We start from the raw sequence: 17,998 nt of genomic DNA on the forward strand, positions 1-17,998 counted from the left end.
CAGACTAAAAAATCCTATTGAAAGTATTTGACTATGATCAACATAAATTTTCAACAAAGGACTTCCTCCCCCCAAAACATATTTATAAGTAAGATTCTAACATTACTTAAAACACTCTTAGTCAAGGTTACTTTAACAAATCTCTAATGGAATCAATGAATTATGTCTCACCGATTTTATGTTTCTATACTAAAGCACCATCTGGGCATTTAAATTAGACTTTAAAATGGTACATATCCTATTTTCTAAGGTCTAGCTTACTATAAGCTTTTAGTGAATATCAATTTCTATATAATTGCATTTTATGCAAATGTTAAGAAAATAATAAATCCAATTTTCTACATCAGCAGATAATTTTAAATGATTATGTTTTTAAGATGACCTCAACAAATAAGCTTTACTTGTTTTATATGTGGGAAGTAGCATTTTCAACAGACTTTGGTCAAAACAATAAAAAGACACATTTTAGTGAAACCATCTGTAGTGAGAACACTATCAGCATAGTCTTATAGTTAGATGACTAATCATCAAAAATGATTGAGTATTATTCTTTATGTATAATGGGTTCCAAACATAATTTCATTTCTGAATTAGGAGGCCAAGAACCCATGGGCATTTTTATTATAAATAAAATTTGTAAAAAAAGAGCTAAATCCTAAAAGATTATAGGTATCAACACAAGCCCAACATTTTTAAATGGTAAAATTCTTATCCTTTGTCTTTAAATAATCCCAGCAGTTGTGAGGTATGAGTGGATTGTTTAATTTTTCTGTCCATTATTTAATGTCTATTCTATCATTATCTGTTTAATAATTTTCATACTGACCATTATAGAAAACTAAGATAGTGCATGATAGTTTCTCTTCAAGATAGTGAGATGAGTGGACAACAACCATTCTAGGAAAATATTTAAAAAGGAGGGGAAAAAAGGATAAAGGAAAAAAATTCACTATCCCAAAAATGCTCAAGAAAATTAAGGAGAAAATTACAGTAAATACATTTTAGCAGTTTAGGTGTATACAAAGAAACAATAATAAGTCTGAAAGGTATCAGGAAAGGGATCTGGATAGAAAAACATAATCAGGTGAGCATACCCAGAAGTGTTCCAGCTTAGAAAATAAAGGATATCAGGGTAGTTAAGGCTGGAAATTATGGATCAAATGCAGCCCAGTCTAGTTAAAGATTCCTGGAGCCTGCATTGGTGCTCATCCTACTGTGAATCAGGGATCAGAAAACGGAAAGAAACACACACACACACACACACACACACACACAAACACACACACACACACACACACACACACACACACAGAGAGAAAAAAATAGAAAGGAGGAAAGAAAAAACGAAGGAGGAAAGAAAAGAGGAAAGGAGGAAAGAAAGGAAAGGAGAGAGAAATTATAACAAATGAAGAAATAATGGAAATTATTAGAAATTGTTTTGCTTAATTATATACTAAAATTCTGAATGAAATTAATGGATATCAAAAATATATAAAAGAACCTGGCTTAATAGAGCAAAAAACAAGAAATTAATCTCAGAAAAAAGAAACTGAATAAATGAACTTCAAAAGGGAGGGACAACCTTAATCCAATTGGATTCACAATTGAGTCTATCAAACAATTAAAGTTCAATTAGCTCCAGTATTGCATAAAAAAAAAAAGGTTTCCAAAAATAGAAAATAAGGGAATCCCACCCTCCAAATTAGTCCTCTAAAAAGAAATAAAATATTAGTACTTGAACCTAAAAGAGAGATCAATTAGAAAAAGACACTAAAGGCCAAATTCCTTGATATACATTTAATGAATATTTAAATTTAATTTTTAAATTTTAAATAAAATATTTAAGAGTTTATACCAACACAGAAAAATGGTTGTACATTAAAACTAGGTAGGATTAATATCACGAAGGGTTGGTTCAGTATCAGCCATATTAACACAATATTCAAAAGCACACCATTATATATCAACAGACATGGGAAAAGTTTTTTGCAAAAACATCCATTTTTATAAGGAAAATCATAAAGACGATATGAATAATGAACCTTTCTGTTATATGGTAAATAATATCTAAAACCATGATTACACACGATATGAAATGGGGATAAACTAAAACCTGTCCAATAAGATAAGAATAAACCAAGGATATCTATTATCAACACTATTATTTGAGAATATTGGAGGTACTAACAATAACAATACAAGAAAAAAAATCAAAGAAATAAGAATAGGCAAAGAGGATGCAAAATGATCACTCTGTAGAGGATATGATCTGATTTTATGGGAGAGCCGTAAAGTCAACTAAAAAAAAAAAAAATCAGAACAGGAACTTTAGCAAAGAAATGGAACATAAAATAAAGCCATACCAATCATGAATATATATATATATATGTATAGGTATACATATGAGCTTTAGGAAAATCACTTTCAGTGGCTGAATGAAAATAGATGGGCGTGAGAAACGACTTGAAGCAAGCAGATCCACCAGCAGGCCATTACAATATTCTAAACATGAGGTGATGATGGCCAGGGCATTCACCACCAGAGTGGTGGCAATCTCAGAGAAGAAAAGGGAAAATATTCAAGAGACAATGCAAAAGTGAAATAGATTTGGGGCAAAAGACTGGACATGAGTGTGTGGGGGTATGAAAAATTCTTACTGCTCAAGAATGACTCCTAGGTTATTAGGGACTGGGAGTCTAGTGTTCTCTGCAGTAATAAGAAGACTAGCCTTCCAGGAATAAGGACAGTAGGAGATGGGAAGAAAGAGGAAAGAAGGAAAGAAAATGAGTTTTCTTTTTGGGCATGCTTGGAGATACAACACTGGAGGGCAAGAGAGAAACTGGGACAAGAAAGGTAGATCTGAAAATCATCAACATAGAAATGGTATAACTAAATCCATAGGAACTGATGAAATCATCAAGTGAAGTAGTATAGTGGTAAAAGAGAAGAAGGTCCAGGACGAAACCCTAAGGGATATCTATAATTAGAAGGTATCATTTATCTTTTGAACAGGTAACACAGGATTGTTGGAAGGGAAATCTATTATAATGAAATATTCTAGCTTCCTTCATCCTCATCACTAGAGAAAAAATACCTTTTACTTCAGGGGGACCTAATATAAAATATTAACTATGTGGGATGATTTGGATAAGTAAAGGTTTCTATTTGGCTCTATTACAGAAACATGACTAAAGATTGTTGAAAGGACCCTCAAAACTCACAAAAATCCATCATATCCTCTCCCCTCTGTATTCTCCCTGGATTTTCCCAATGAAGTAGATGCTTTAGAAGATAATTAAAGCTTGGGTGTAGTTGAAGGGTCCCTAGTGCTCTGTCACTTAATTTCTGGGTGTAGTTTTATTACAAGTACTTTTATAAACTGGCCATCAATTACTTAAAAAAAAAAATCAATCTCATGATTTATGAACCATACCCAAACTTTGGTGTAATCCCCCTCAGCCTATTTAGCAAAGTAGCAGTGATCTCTGTGATGTCTTCCTCTATTCCCAAAATGTCCATTTTTATTGAATGCAGTCTTTGCTCAGGCCCTAACTACTTCAACATCCTGCTTTAATTTTCAGTGTATATGTGCATGGTTGTACGGACAGGGAGGCTAAGTCTGAAAGTCACATGGGTAGAAAAGAAAGCAGTATTAATTGTCTTTCAAATAGACTGGCATAATGTGGCATAGTGTGGCATGTGGGGAGCAATAAATCCAATCTATCAATCCATTTCCTTTAGGTATTTCATCTTTCGCCTACCCCCTCCACTTTGCTGCTTAAGACATTTTCAGTCTTGCTTGATTCTTTGTGACTCCATTTGGGGTTTTCTTGGCAAAGACACTACAGTAGTTTGTCATTTTCTTCTCCAGCTGACTTAACAGATGAGGTAACTGAGCAAACAGGGTTAAGTGACTTGTCCAGGTCACATAGCTAGTAAGTGTCTGAGGTCAGATTTGAATTCAGGTCCTCCTGACTCCAGGTCTGGTCGTCTATTCTGGCCACCCAAATGGCTCCAAAGGGCATACAACTTTACAAAATTAGGTTCAAATAACTCCCCATTCTCAGCTAACTAAGAAGGGACAAAACACATATCTCGGCAAATTTGGCTGACTGAATAAAGGACGTCTTCCAGACCCTGGGAGGCCAAAGCAGAAAGAGCTTTTCAGACTCAGAAGCCATTGTCCAGTTGTGTTTCTTGGGTAAAGAGGCTCTGCCCACATTCTATTCACTCAAGGCAGAGAGATACTAATTTCCTCTCCTGGGAGCAGTGTTAGGATAATTCACATTATTCCTCCATTTTTGCCTCTATTCAACCCTCCAGACTTTCGCTCCTATCTCTGGGCCAGAGAACCCTGCTTGTGGTCCCTTCCACCCCATCAGGTTACATTTCTTCCCTTGGGCTGCCAGCAGCTCCATGGGTAAGCCACCCCTCAGCTTTCACTGCAAAGTTCCAGGAAGCTGAGAGCTCTGCATGAATGGTCCTGCCCAATTTACTTTGGGTCTAACTTGCAGGCTTGTGCAGCCCAGAATACTGGTCTTTCTTTCCCTTTCTAGGCAGCTTCCTCCAGCACTCAGTTCATGTTTGTCTGAGAAGCATGCTGCTGGCCCCACAGAGAGGCCACCCCATGCATGATCAGTGCCCAATGATGGGGAGCTAGGCAGGGTCTCATGCTCAAGTGAGTCCCTTCCCCTCCTACCCTTCCTGTCTGTAGGGCTCTTCCTCCAACTTTACCATCAAAATACTCACAAGGCCATTTCTCTTTCATCTCAACTTGCTAAGAGCATGCCAAATGGCCCTCTTAATTCAGGTTTAATGTTGGCACAAAATCAGGTCCTCATAGTCCCTGAACATTTAAGTGAGGAGATTTATTTTGTCCTAAGACATCAAGGATCCGCAATAAAGATACTGTGGCACTTAGCTCATTTCCCCATTTGGAAACAGAATCTATTTGGTTAGTAATTCTCAGAGTATGGCAACTGAGGTAGTCTAAGGTACCCATCAAGCCTGAGAAGCCAGAACTGAGATTAATAAAGCTCCTTTCATTAGATGTCAAACATTTTCATATTTTCTAATATAGAATTTTAAACAAGCCTTCTTCTTATTATTTTCTTAGCATAGTTACAAACTTTTAAAAGTTTTTTTTCCTAGAGAAAATTTTTATATTTTGTTTTTTCCTCAATAACATGTAAAAACAATTAACTTTTTTTTTTAAATTCTGAGCTCCAAATTTTCTCCCTCCCTCTTCTCCCCATTGCTTGAGGAAACAAGCAATTTGATATAGATTATGCATGTGTAGTTATGCAAAACATATTTCCATATTATCCATGTTGTGAAAGAAAGCAGAGGGGCTGCCTAAAAAAACCCCTCAGAAAAATAAAGTTTGCAAAAAATATGCTTTGATCTGCATTCAGACCCCATCGTTTCTTCCTCTGAAGATGGATAGCATTTTTCATGACAAGTTCTTCAAAACTGTTTTGAATCATTGTGAATAGCTAAGTCATTCATAGTCCTCAAAAGATTAAAAAAATCATTTTTGTGTTCTGTAACATGAAAAGTACACATCTGTGCCAACAAATATAGACAAATTTAAACAGTTTGAATATTCTTTTACACAAAAGGAATACAGTTGTGATTAGTCATTTATAACGCATAGTGTGACTTATTAAGATTTCTTGGCTTCAAGACACCAGAATGACAGCAGTAAAAATAGTTTTAAGAATTTTTTGTTCAATTTTTAAAAATCCTTTGTGTTCAAAACAGTTTGATACACCATTTGCTTCATCTCCATTTTTAAGTAGGAATATAAATTCCATTTAATCAAAAAATTTAAATAGTTCCACTAAAATATTTAATGTTGTGTAGGAGATGAATTGACTAGTTGGCATTTCCTTTGATAGAGTACTGAGTATTGCATTTTTATTAGGAAGGCAAAAAAGAGATTTGTGGAAAACAAGACTAAGTTAACTACTTATTTAATGTGTTTATTGTAACAAATGCAAATGACACATTTTAAAATTGAAATGAATATATACTGCTGTAGTTAAAGAAATTATTTGGCTATCTAGAGACAGGCCTCTATTTTCTATGTGGCATATGTAGTTTGATCATTCTGAGACTGCAAAAGAAGTTAGGCATAGTGGCTAAAGCATTAGACTTAATAATGGCACCTGCCATTCATGTAGCCCCTTTTAAGGTAGACAAAGCACTTTTTGTACATTGTTTCGCTTGCTCCCCACAGCAAACTTATGAGGTAAAAACTACACTTTCACCTTACATAAAAAGATGAGGTGGCTCATGGATTGAAGCAGAGAGTTCCTGAAAGCATAGAGCCCAGTGAGTTGGCAAGCACTGAGTAAGTGCCTGTTGTATGTGAAACAAACAGGTCTGGGGATACAGAGGCCCAAGACAGAATCCCTCAGGGGGCTCATCAGGAAGGAGGGGGATGGGGAGAGGCCCTTATGGAAGGTGAGACTCAGCTGAGGCTTGAAGGAAGCCAGGAGGCACAGGGGAAGAGGGAACGCATTCCAGGCATGGGGGTGGGGGTGGGGGTGGGGGAGAGAGGCCGCAGGCGGCAGAACTGGAGGATGGAATGTCATGCTGAAGGAACAGCAACAGGCCAGTGGGCTAGTGTCACTGGACTGCAGAATCCATGGAAAGGAGTCAATTTTAAGAAGACTGTTTTGTAGGAAGGAGTCAAAAAATGAAGAGCTTTAAAAACCAGATGGGATTTTTATATCTGATGCTGGAAGGCAAAAGGAACCACCTGATTTATTTATTTGAGGCAACTGGGGTTAAGTGACTTGTCCAGGGTCACCCAGATAGGAAGTATTAAGTGTCTGAGACCAGATTTGAACTCAGATCCTCCTGACTCCATCCACTGTGTGATCCGGTTGCTCCAGCTGAGTTTATTAAGATGGTGACATGGTTACTTATAGCTGCACATTAGGAAGATCATTCTGGCAGCCAAGGGAAGGAGTGACCAGATCTAGAAAAGGACTATAGGCAGGGAGACCCACCAGAAGGTTCCTGGGATAGTCCAGGAATGCACACCAGGGCCACAATGGTGTTAATGGTAAGAGACTGAATAACATCCATTGGTAGTGCCCCGGCCTTCAGCACTATGGAGATAGGAGCTAACTTGGCAGAAAGTGGGGGTAATCCACAGGGGGATTTGCCCCACAGGTGGGGTTTGGCAAGGCCGGACCAGGGACTCCACTAGTGAGGCTAACACAGAAGGGAGCCGGTGCCCTTCAAGGCTGAGAGAGGGAAGGGAAGGGAGGGCAGCTTCTGCAGGGGTGCTGGCCTGGGAAGGAGCTGAAGAGTGAAGGGAAGTGAAAGAACAGGGTGAGGAAATACAAGGTCTGGTGTCCATCACTTCTCCATTACTTTTGGAATCTCCCTCCATCTCATTTCTTCCCACAGACTGTTCCTTTTGTAATGGCCACTCTCACTTATCTTCCATCTCTTCCTCTTCCTCCTCTTCTGAAAAACTCTTCCATGGATCTCACCTTGTAAGCATCCTCTATCCTGCCTATTGTAGATAAACTTGAAAGGCCAGCTACACCTTCTCTCCTCTCACTTCTTAGTCAAGTTGTGACCTTATCATTCCACTGAAACTGCTCTCCCCAAAGTCATTAGTGATCTTTTAGCTATCAAATTCAATGGTTCTTTCTCCATCTTCATTTTTCTTGACCCCCCTTCTAGCCTTTGATGCCGACTTTGTTTTTAGGACCAAGACAGCCTGATTTTCCCATCTAACCTATCTGACTGCTCCTTCTCTGTACTTTGCTGGATTCTTTTCCAAATTATGCCATCCCATAGATATCCCTCAGGACTCTGTTCTGGGCCTCTTCTCACTCTAATCTACTACTTCTCGAGGACATGAAGTATCTTGTCCCTCTTTTTCTATACTTGGGTGCTTAACACAGAGGCTAGCACATAGTAGGCACTTAATAAATGCTTGTTCACTGACTATAGGAAGTTGATCAAACTCATATCACTCCAGGGATCAACTACAGTTGAGTACAACCTTGCCAATGCTTTTCCCCTCTATTCTTGTGGCTGACACTGGTTAAGGAATAGTTTGCTCTCACCTGAGAAGACCAATGTACCTTCACCTTTCTTCCCCAGGACTACTTACACTGTCCTCCAAATCACCATATTATCATCAGGAGAGCCCTGAAAGAGGCTCTCTTCTTGAGGTAGTATCTAACACACTACACTGATGACACATTGGTGACTAAGTCAGATCAGAGGGCAGCTCTTATGAGAGAGACGGGGGTAGTAAATCATCACTAAGAAAATCTAAGTTCCAGCCTGCACAGGCAAATTTGTCTAGTGATTTCTGTCTGATAAGAATAAATAATTTTTATTCCCTCTCCAGAAGAGAGCTGACCTAAGGTCTAGATCCTTATGCCCACAGAAAGCTCCATGCACCTTAGAGAAGTAGCTCAGGTCTCTCTTAATTGGCAAACTTTCTTTTGGAATGGTCTAGGAAACTCCCTCCCAGAAAAGGCTTGGGGGACAAAGAAATGGTACTGATGGGTGGCATCCTTCTTTGTAATAATTTGGCTCAAAGTGGGAATGAGGGGGGAGGTGAAACTTGCTATAAAACTGTGGTGGGTGTTATTTACTTGGAAGAAAGGCTATCCCTTCATTGACTTGGTGAGGGGGGCTGTGTTTATCCTTGGTGCACCTTCTTGCTATTTCTCAGGAGAAAATAAAATTCCTCTTTGGAAAAAAAAGTGGGGGGGGGGGAGGAATTAAGTTCCTTTCTGATTTAATTTCAAAGAGAATAATCCTTACCTGTTCTATTCTCTTATTTCCTCAAAGGAATTGAATATATTAATTAAAAAAAAAAAAAGCTAGAGAGATCTAGAGCTTGACATCTTCCCCCCAAACTATTTCCTCTCTTACTTTCCTCTCTTCTGTAAACATCAGCATCAACTCTTCCCAGTTACCTAGGTTCTAAAGTCATATTCAACTTGCTTTTCCTTCACTCTTTATTCATTTTCTCTTCTTCATCAATACTGCCACATTTGTTATCCTATGCATTTTTTCTCTCTCTGAAAAACTAGTCTAGGCTGTCTCGAAGCTAGCTCCCTGGAATGGTCTCTTAAACAACCTTGCTAATTTCAGGGCTCTAGTACAATCACTGGGCAGGACCTTGGATTTCAGGGTCAGAAGATGAATCTTCAGGCCTTACATTGCCATTTTAACCTGAGTGATCTTAGATGCATCTCTTAAACTGAATGAAACCAGATGGCCCTTTAGGTTCCTTCCAGCTCTAGATAGGCTCTCTTGCTTCTTGTGGTTCATTGTATATACTACTGTCAGATAATTTTCTAAATTAACAACCCACTGTCATCATCATTCTTTCACTAAAAAAAAAAGTTCAATGAGTCCCTAACTCATTAAAGTAGGTAGTATTCTCTGATTGGCTCTCAAAATCATCTAGAAACTGCCTCATCCCTATTATCTTAGATCTTCTCTAGCTATTTCTTTGTTGTTCTAATAAAGCTGACTGTACTGCCTCTGATTTATATTACTTGACTTTTTTCATGTTATTCCCCTGAATTGGAATGCCTTCTCCATTTATTTCTCACCTGCAATGTTGTAATATCCTTCCAGGAACACTTTACATTCAATAATTAATAAGCACTTAATGTGTGCAGAGAGCTGTACATAGTACTGAAATAAAAATTTAGCTAATACATGGTACCTGTCCCCATAGATTTTAGATTCAAAGAATCCACCAACAGCTAAAATAATATATGAGACCTGCATAAGAGAGATACAATACTAGTGTGCTGGTTGGGGCAAGAGAAAATTATTACCAAGAAACAAGGTTCAGAAAAGGCTTCAGAACAGAGGAAGGCCAAGGTGTAGAGGCTTAAATTGGGACCCAATCTGCCGAAAGGTTTCTTTAGGGAAAATAATGAACTAAAAGAATAAGTAATTTCCCCAATGTGTAGTCCTCAGCTCCTTTGTATCTGCTTAGGAAAATGTAAGCTTCTCAAGGCCCTCCACTTTCTCTTTTGTTTTTTTTAGCTTAGCACCATCTGTGCCTCATACTAGGTAGCCCTTAATAAACATTTGTTGAATTACTGGATGGAAAGCCAGATCTAGCTTTAGGCCCATTTCCAAAGGGAGCAGAGGATTTCCTTCTTGGCAGCTAAAGCAGAATCAGAATTGTGAAGTCAATCATGTCCTTATTTAAACTGAATAATTTAATTTGTTTAAATTATTCATTTATAGGTATGTGCCAGCACGGGCTGCAGCACAGCTGCTAATGGGGCATAGTGATCTGCTAAAAACAAATTAGAGGGAATAAGTGCTCAAAGCTGGAGGCTCGGGGGTGCTTTTGTCCCAGCTGAATGAGGAAGACATTTGACTTAAGAGATGACAATTATGAGAATAACTGCAGCATTAGCCTACAGTTAACAGTCCTGTGGGCCACAATCCCCCAAATGATGAAAAATCATTTTGGGTAAGGTGTGACTACTAGGTAACATTAGCATTCATTAATATAAAAGTTCATCAGAATAGCATCAATGGAATAAAGCCACAGGAAAGGAAACACAAGACCAATATGAAGGAGAAGATAATGAGAAATGGAAGAATCCCACAACTGTTCTAGGCAACAGTCAAGGATCCTGGTATGTAGCTGGGGCAGCACTTTAGAGAAACCTGACACTGAAAGAAGTGGAGAAGCTAAATTTGCCTAATTTTCCCCCCCAAGCCAGCTTTACTCTTTATTTCCAAAAGCTAGGCTTCCTAGAAATATCATAAATAAATGAATAGGCCATACAGAATCAGGTGTGGCAAATTATTTTTTCCCTACCAATAGAAGCCTGACTCAGAAGAAAAATCAAATAAAGAAGGCAAAACATTATAAGGATGGGAGACTTGAATTTTGTTCCTTGACTCACTTTCCCTATCTGTACATCGAGATGGTTACAACATTAGAAGGATTCCTAAGGTCTCTTCTAGCTATAAAAGATAACATTGAGATATCTTCACAAGGCAATTGTAAGAGTCAAAAGAATTTCTGTATGTAAAGTGTCCCTAAAGTCTTAGTATAGTCAGTTTAATACTGTATGAAATGTAATGTCTGGACTAGTTCTCTGGAGGATCTCTGGACTGGTCTTAGTCTTTAGGTGGAGAAGTGATGAAGGCAGGAGAGCCACCACAAGGTTGGTCAAAGATGGAGTCTGGAGTCTAGAATCTGGAGTCTCAAGTCTTCTCTGTGTTGGTGGCTGAGTCTTCTGTATCTGAGACTCCCTTAAATACCTCAGTACAATCACTACAGCACACTGAGCATGCGTCAATTGCCCATTACATCACCATCACATTAAGTATATGTTTAGAGAACCATTATATCATACTGAGTAGGTGCTTAATATAAGCACCCTGCTGTCCTTGATTTAAGTATACCTTTCCAGAGTTCCGGCCCTCTACATCAGTTTATAAACCTTTTAGTATTATATAAAGACCTGCTATTACTACCACAGTTATGAAAATTAGTTTGTCCTTATAGAAATACAGAACAGGGAATACAAGATTTAAAGTATCACAAATAATAAATTGTTAACATATTTTTAGTCATCTTGGGGAGATGAGGAAGAAAAAAAGATGAAAGTAGGAGATGGGGAGCTGGAGGGAAGAGTGAAAAAAACAAGGAAAGATGAGGAAAATGAAAGAAAAAGACAGAAACAGTGAGAACAAATTATACTTAGCAAGAATGAAGTGGGGGGAGGGACAAGGGTCTTGTTCAATCAGGTAAACTACCTATTTTCAGTTACCCACTGGCAAACAAGGTAATTACATTATAGCATAGTGAATATTAACAGTACTGTTTTTTTTTTTTAAGTACTGCCTATTAACACAAATGTGACCATTTATATAGTCTATCAGCTCTGCTTAATATTTACAAATATTAAAGCTAAATTCTAAAGACTCTTTACCCAACTCTATCATCACATCACCTCTAAGTCTCTTCAACCTCCAAAAACCCCTTGATTCTGTTAGAAAAGAAAACAAATAAACCCAAAGAACTAAGCTAACACTTTGTTGAGGTTAGTTATACAGCATTTCTCCTGGCACAAAAAGGAAGGTAATGAAAAAAGAGCATTCAAATTTTGTCCCAATGATTTAAACATCAAAGAAAGCTGTATCTTTATGGACAGAAAACTATATGTATTAACACATACAGTAATGGCTATGCCTCAGGGAGAGAGACCCAAGCTCACCCAATACCAGAGATTCTTGCTGAAGTCAATTTACATAAAATTACAACTAAAAATGTCACCTGCCATACAAACTTTCAAATTTCAAAAGGCAGAAAAGATTGCTTTGGAATTTCTTTTTTTGGGGGGGAGGGAGGAGGTGAGGATAAGGACTGTAGGGTGAAGGGAGATAGATATGAAGTCAATATCCTAAGTTAAAACCAGTGATTTCTGCTGAGCAGTGATAAGCTACCTATTTATTTGAAAGCTTCTGTAACATCCATGGGCTAAGGCTAATCTTTTAAGTAAAAAGAAAAAGTTAAAAAAAAAAAAAAAAGCCAAACTCTGAAACCTTATGTATCTCCAATTCTATAGGAACTGAGTTAAGCTATGAACCTAATCCCCTAACTTTTCCCAGAGACTGAGGTGATCTAAGGGTGAAGGATTAACCCTTTCATGTTATGTATTTTTTGTTAAATATTGTTTAACAAAATTTGTATTGTGGTGTTTTTTTAAATATTCAAATAGTATATCCAGTTTATTGCCTTATGTGACATAAATATTAGTTTAAACCTATTTGTTTCCAGACTACTTTTCAGCTTTTTCAGAAGTTCTTGTCAAATATAGTCCTTCAACTAGTTTATGTTTTTTAATTTTTTGAACATTAAACAGCTAAATTTGATTCCTTATGAACTTTGCCTATTTATTCTATATCACCAGCCAACTTTTTTATTTAGTTAATATCATAGTTTTTGTTTTCTTTTTCTTTACTTCTTTATAAAATTAGACCACTGAAAGAGTATTGTTTTCAGAAGAGGCACTCTTGTAGAAAATTATGGTCATATTTATGCATCAGAAATCAGGAGATCTGAGATCATTTAGAAACTACCAACTTACCTACCTATCAATTGACAGTGCTGAATAGATCTTAAATTTTTTTGAAATTAAATTTTTTTTAAGGAAAAATCTAATTTGACTGTTTAGTGGCTAAACAGAACTGGAGTGCAGAGGATACTTCTTATACTTGGGGGAACACTATCAATGAAGACTGGACCAATGGCAGAGAACCCAGACACCTCTTAGTTCCACTTAAGAGTTCTAGAGAACTGGGTGGGGGGGGGGGGAGGAAAGGGAGGTTTAAAATCTAACACATCTCCTTCCTCCCCCCCCAATTCCCCCCCCCCCACACACACACACTTTTCAGTCAGTAAAGGCCAAGAAAGCCAAAATTACACTAATACTTAAGACATTACCTTTCAGGCACGTTTGAATCTCAGAATGGCACTGTGGATATTCCTCCTGGAAGTTGAAAATTTGAAAATGCAATTCATCAGTCAGCCCTTCAGTTATTATTCATAAAAGTTAATCTCTATTAACATTGTTTTCTTCATTGGTCATCTAATATTTTTACTCAACAGCTTTTTATGACGCCAAGCACAAAGTAGGGGATAAATTCTACATTTTACAATGATTTATATATATTGGAAAGGATACCACTAAAAGAACAGAATGATACTGGTTAACCAAAATAATTGGTTCAGGAAATAACTGAATAACTTCTGTAATAAGTATATAGGTTGATGGTCAGTTTTAGCCATAAGTCTGGCCTCTGCCATTAAAAACTGGTGATTTACTGCAAAGAACATGCCACAAGGAGTTGGATTTTCAAGGTTCTCCATAAGTAAATCTTATTCTACTTTGCTAACTTTTTTCCTACTATTTACCTAGCACAAGTCTCTTGCTCACCTACCGACTTTTTTACTCATTCCTACTTTCTCAAGGTTCTCCATAAGTAAATCTTATTCTACTTTGCTAATTTTTTCCCTACTATTTACCTAGCACAAACCTCTTGCTCACTTACCTACATATTTTACTCATCCCCACTTTCTCCTTTACTCACACTTCTTTCCTTGTGTGAAATATTCTGCTTTCTATTTCTTTTCTATCCCCTCAAAATCCAGTTTGTGTTGTTAGTCCCATGAACCCTATTGCAACTTCTCTCCCCCCCCCCCCCCCCCCCCCCCCTCCCTTCTCCTCCTCCCCCCCCCCCCCCCCCCCCGTGAAGTTTTGGCTTATGCAAATTCCTGTTGTACCCTGTAGACATCAATATGTATATTTAATGGCTCTTTAATTTTCAAGAAAATGTTAGTTGGGGCAGCTAGGTTGCCACAGTGGATAGAGCACTAGCCCTTAAGTTAGGAGAACTTGAGTTCAAATCTTGCCTCAGACACAACACTTCCTAGCTATGTAATCCTGGGCAAGTCACTTAACCCCAAGAAGCAAAAAACAAAAAAGAAAATGTTAGTTCTATTTGCCCAATTAAAGCCTTAAGTTTCTTTTAAGTCAGGAGCCACTTAAAAAATGTTAAAATTTAATTTTTATTATTTTTTGATTATCAAACATTTATCTTTTTAAAATTATCAACATTTATTTCTTCTTTCTCCAACCTTAACCACCCTCTATCACATGGGGAGAAAAGAAAAAGAAAAACAAATTCCTTGTAATAAATATGCTTATGTTTTAATCAAACAATTGTCCATTGTGGCCATTTCCAAAAATGTATGTCTTGTTTTGCATATTTATTTGGTCTATCATTTCTCTGTCAAGTTGGTAATATTCTTCATCATCAGTCTCTGTAATCATTGTTGGTTACTGTTTTGATCAGAGTTTTTAAACTAAAAACTGTATTACAATATTGGTATTATGATACAAAATTTTTGGTTCTATTCATTTTACTCTGCATCAGTTCACAATTTTTCTCAGGTTTCCTTGAAAACTGGCTCATTATTTCTTACAGCACAACAGTACTCCATTATATTCACGTAGCATAATTTAGCCTCTCCCCCATTAACAAACATCCCTTATTTCCAGTTCTTTTCCAAGACAAAAAGGGTTGTTTCACTGACTCCAGTGAGGCAGTATCTGAGAGTAGTTATTAGTGATTTGGCATGTTTCCATATGGCTAGAATATCTTATATTTATTTCTTTTAAAACTACTTCCTCATGTCTTATGATCGCTTATCAAATGGGTAATAGCTTTTAGCCGGTAAATTTGAATCAGTTCCTTATATATCTTGGAAATGAGACCTTTAATCAAAGAAATGTTGCAAAGACTTTCCCTCCAGCAAGTATTTCCCTCCTGCTCTTCTTAGCTACCTTAGATTTCTTTGTGCAAACTCTCCATTTAAATTTGTGTCCCTCTCTATTTTTATTTGGTCATGAACTCTTCCTTTCGCCTTATATCCAAAGGATGATTTCTTCCTTTTTTGTCTCATCTGTGATGTGACCTTTAATATATAGGTAATCATTTGTTACGATTCCTCCTGGTAAAATAGTGTGAGATACTAATCTAAACCTAATTTCTGCAAGGCTACTTTCTAGTTTTCCCAAATACTAAGTTCTTACTTCATTATCTGGGGGATTTTAATTTTAAATTTTAAATAGTAGTGGTGACAACGGACACTATTACTTTATGTCAGCTCTTGGTTTTAGATATATTACTATCTATTTAAGGATAGATGTTAAGGAAAAGTCTCATTTCTTCATATATTTTCTAGAGACTTTTAAAAACAGAAATGAGCATTGCAGTTATTTTTTCTGAATCTAGATACATTTGATTTGTGTTGTTCTTATTATTACCATAGTCAATTGTGTTTTTAGCTCCCTTAACACTAACCCAAACCCCGTGTTTGAGGTAAAAAACCAATGTGGTTATTGTGTATAATTTTTGTGATATGTTGCTATAGCCTTTTTCTTAACCTTTAAAAATTTACCATCAATGTTTATTAAGCATATCAGTCTATAGAAAAAAAAAAACACATTATTAATCAATCTGCACTCATTTTTTTTTTTTTTTTTTTAAAGAAGAGACATTTTAACTTAACAGCTTTGCTTACTTTCCTATTATTTGGGTGTTTTGAAACTATAATCCAAAACCAAAGGAACATAACCAACAAAAGAGAATATAGATTAAGATGCTGTGGTTTGGCTAATTCTTTAACACAGACTTATGATTTAATTACTGCTGTTAGTAATATTCCATCTGTGTACTGCTTGATGAACTGGGATTTAAATCATTCTGTAAAATGGTTAAGTACCTGGTGATAGAAGAATGCTTTATTTTTAAAGCAGAAAATGCCTAACTTTTTAGAGGTCAGAATCGATTCTTTCCTGTAAGCAGTAGTAACTGACCCCACTTCATCAACTACATTATCTCTTGGCAGCCCAAAAGATAAGACAGAAGTAAATGTGGGGCCACTTTTGATAGTCTCTGTCTTGTTTTGTTTTTTAAAATGATTAAGAGAAGCTTGACAAGGTTCACAAACATAATATTTCACTTATAGTCAACAACATTCCTGAAAGGAAGGGTAGGACATATGTGATACTTTCTATATTTCAAAGATGAATAACATAACACACCTTTGCCCATAAATGAGTTCATCGAGAAGACAATCCTAATCAGGCACTAAGAAGTTCTGTGCTTTCTTACTAAATTATGGTGAATGTTAACTTTTCAGGTTTGAAGAAGCTCGATCTTCTATGTATAGAAATCATATCAAATCAATCAATGATCAATATGAAAATACTAATAAAATTTTTTTGGGGAAAAAAAAAAACCTGGTCTCATTTCTAGAATCTTGGACAAAGAAAAACTGGGCCCTCCTCATTTTTGCTATGTGAAATGCACATCTCCCTTTTTGGCCACACATTTTTAATGTGCAAGTCATTGTTACTAAGACTGTTATTCCTTTGGAAGTGATCCATGGCACATCCTAGGTACAGATGCAAAGGTGCTCATGGGCCACCACATGTCAGTTCCATACTGCATTGCTAGTACACAGCATGGGCTTCATAAATGCTTGTTGGTAATTCATCTGCCTGCCACACTCCTTCTGATTTCACCTACCAATGTTCTCTGGATAATAGTTACATTGCACACCATACTTTCTCTAAGCTCAATTCCTCTTTGATGTTCTTTGTTGCTTTATGAGGCAGTTTTCGAGCATCCTGTTCCAGTTTTGTGACTATCAGTTGGACTATGCTTGACATGGGTGTTGCTCTTGAATGTCATATTTCTGATTTTCAAGGAAGCTGGCAGTTCTGCTCACCATATTCTGCTTTGAATATTGCATGACTTATCCCATGATAATTTTAAAAGCACACTGTAGGGGCTGCCAGGTGGTGCAATGGATGGAGCTCTTGTCCTAGACTCAGGAGGACCTGAATTTAATCAAAATAAATAATATGGAAAAAAGGTTCTATTGTTCAAGATAAATACAAAACAGAAAATAAAATCTTCTGATTATGTCTTCTTTGATGATCCTTTCTCAGTAATAACTGAAAGACAATTTATAAAAGCTCAAAACATTTAAAAAAAAACCATTCATAATCATAGCCACCCAAATAATAATGCACGTATAAATATTCTATTGTGTTTGCTGATATAGAGATGGCCACATTGTAAATACAACCTGGGACTTCTGGCTCACTACTATGCTCTAAGCATAGAATAAGGCTTAGACTAGTGACTTGATTGGTATAGTGAGCTCCTGGTCTCCTACCAATGCACATTAGCACCTTCTCTGCAACTTCTATACGCAGCTAGATTGCTAAGTGGATAGTGCTGGACTTGGAGTCAGGTATGCCTGAGTTAAAATCCTGCCTCAGACACTTAGCTGTGTGTCCATGGAAAGTCACATAATTAATTTTTCTTTTCTTTTCTTTTCTTTTCTTTTCTTTTCTTTTCTTTTCTTTTCTTTTCTTTTCTT

At 36.8% G+C, this 17,998-nt stretch overlaps 1 protein-coding gene across 3 annotated transcripts in view; it reads right to left on the minus strand.

Annotated features, from left to right (window-relative positions):
• GLCE (glucuronic acid epimerase) overlaps positions 1–17,998 on the minus strand; it is a 136,320-nt gene that overhangs the window by 22,052 nt on the left and 96,270 nt on the right. The window contains exon 3 of one of the 3 annotated variants that reach the window (XM_023498328.2): positions 13,484–13,529. The exons of the other annotated variants lie outside the window; for them this stretch is intronic. The gene's annotated coding sequence lies outside the window, so the exon portion shown is untranslated. The remainder of the gene's footprint in view (positions 1–13,483; positions 13,530–17,998) is intronic. 3 annotated transcript variants of the gene reach the window in all.

This window comes from Sarcophilus harrisii, chromosome 2 (genome assembly GCF_902635505.1).
Source record: "Sarcophilus harrisii chromosome 2, mSarHar1.11, whole genome shotgun sequence".
NCBI lineage: Eukaryota > Metazoa > Chordata > Mammalia > Dasyuromorphia > Dasyuridae > Sarcophilus > Sarcophilus harrisii.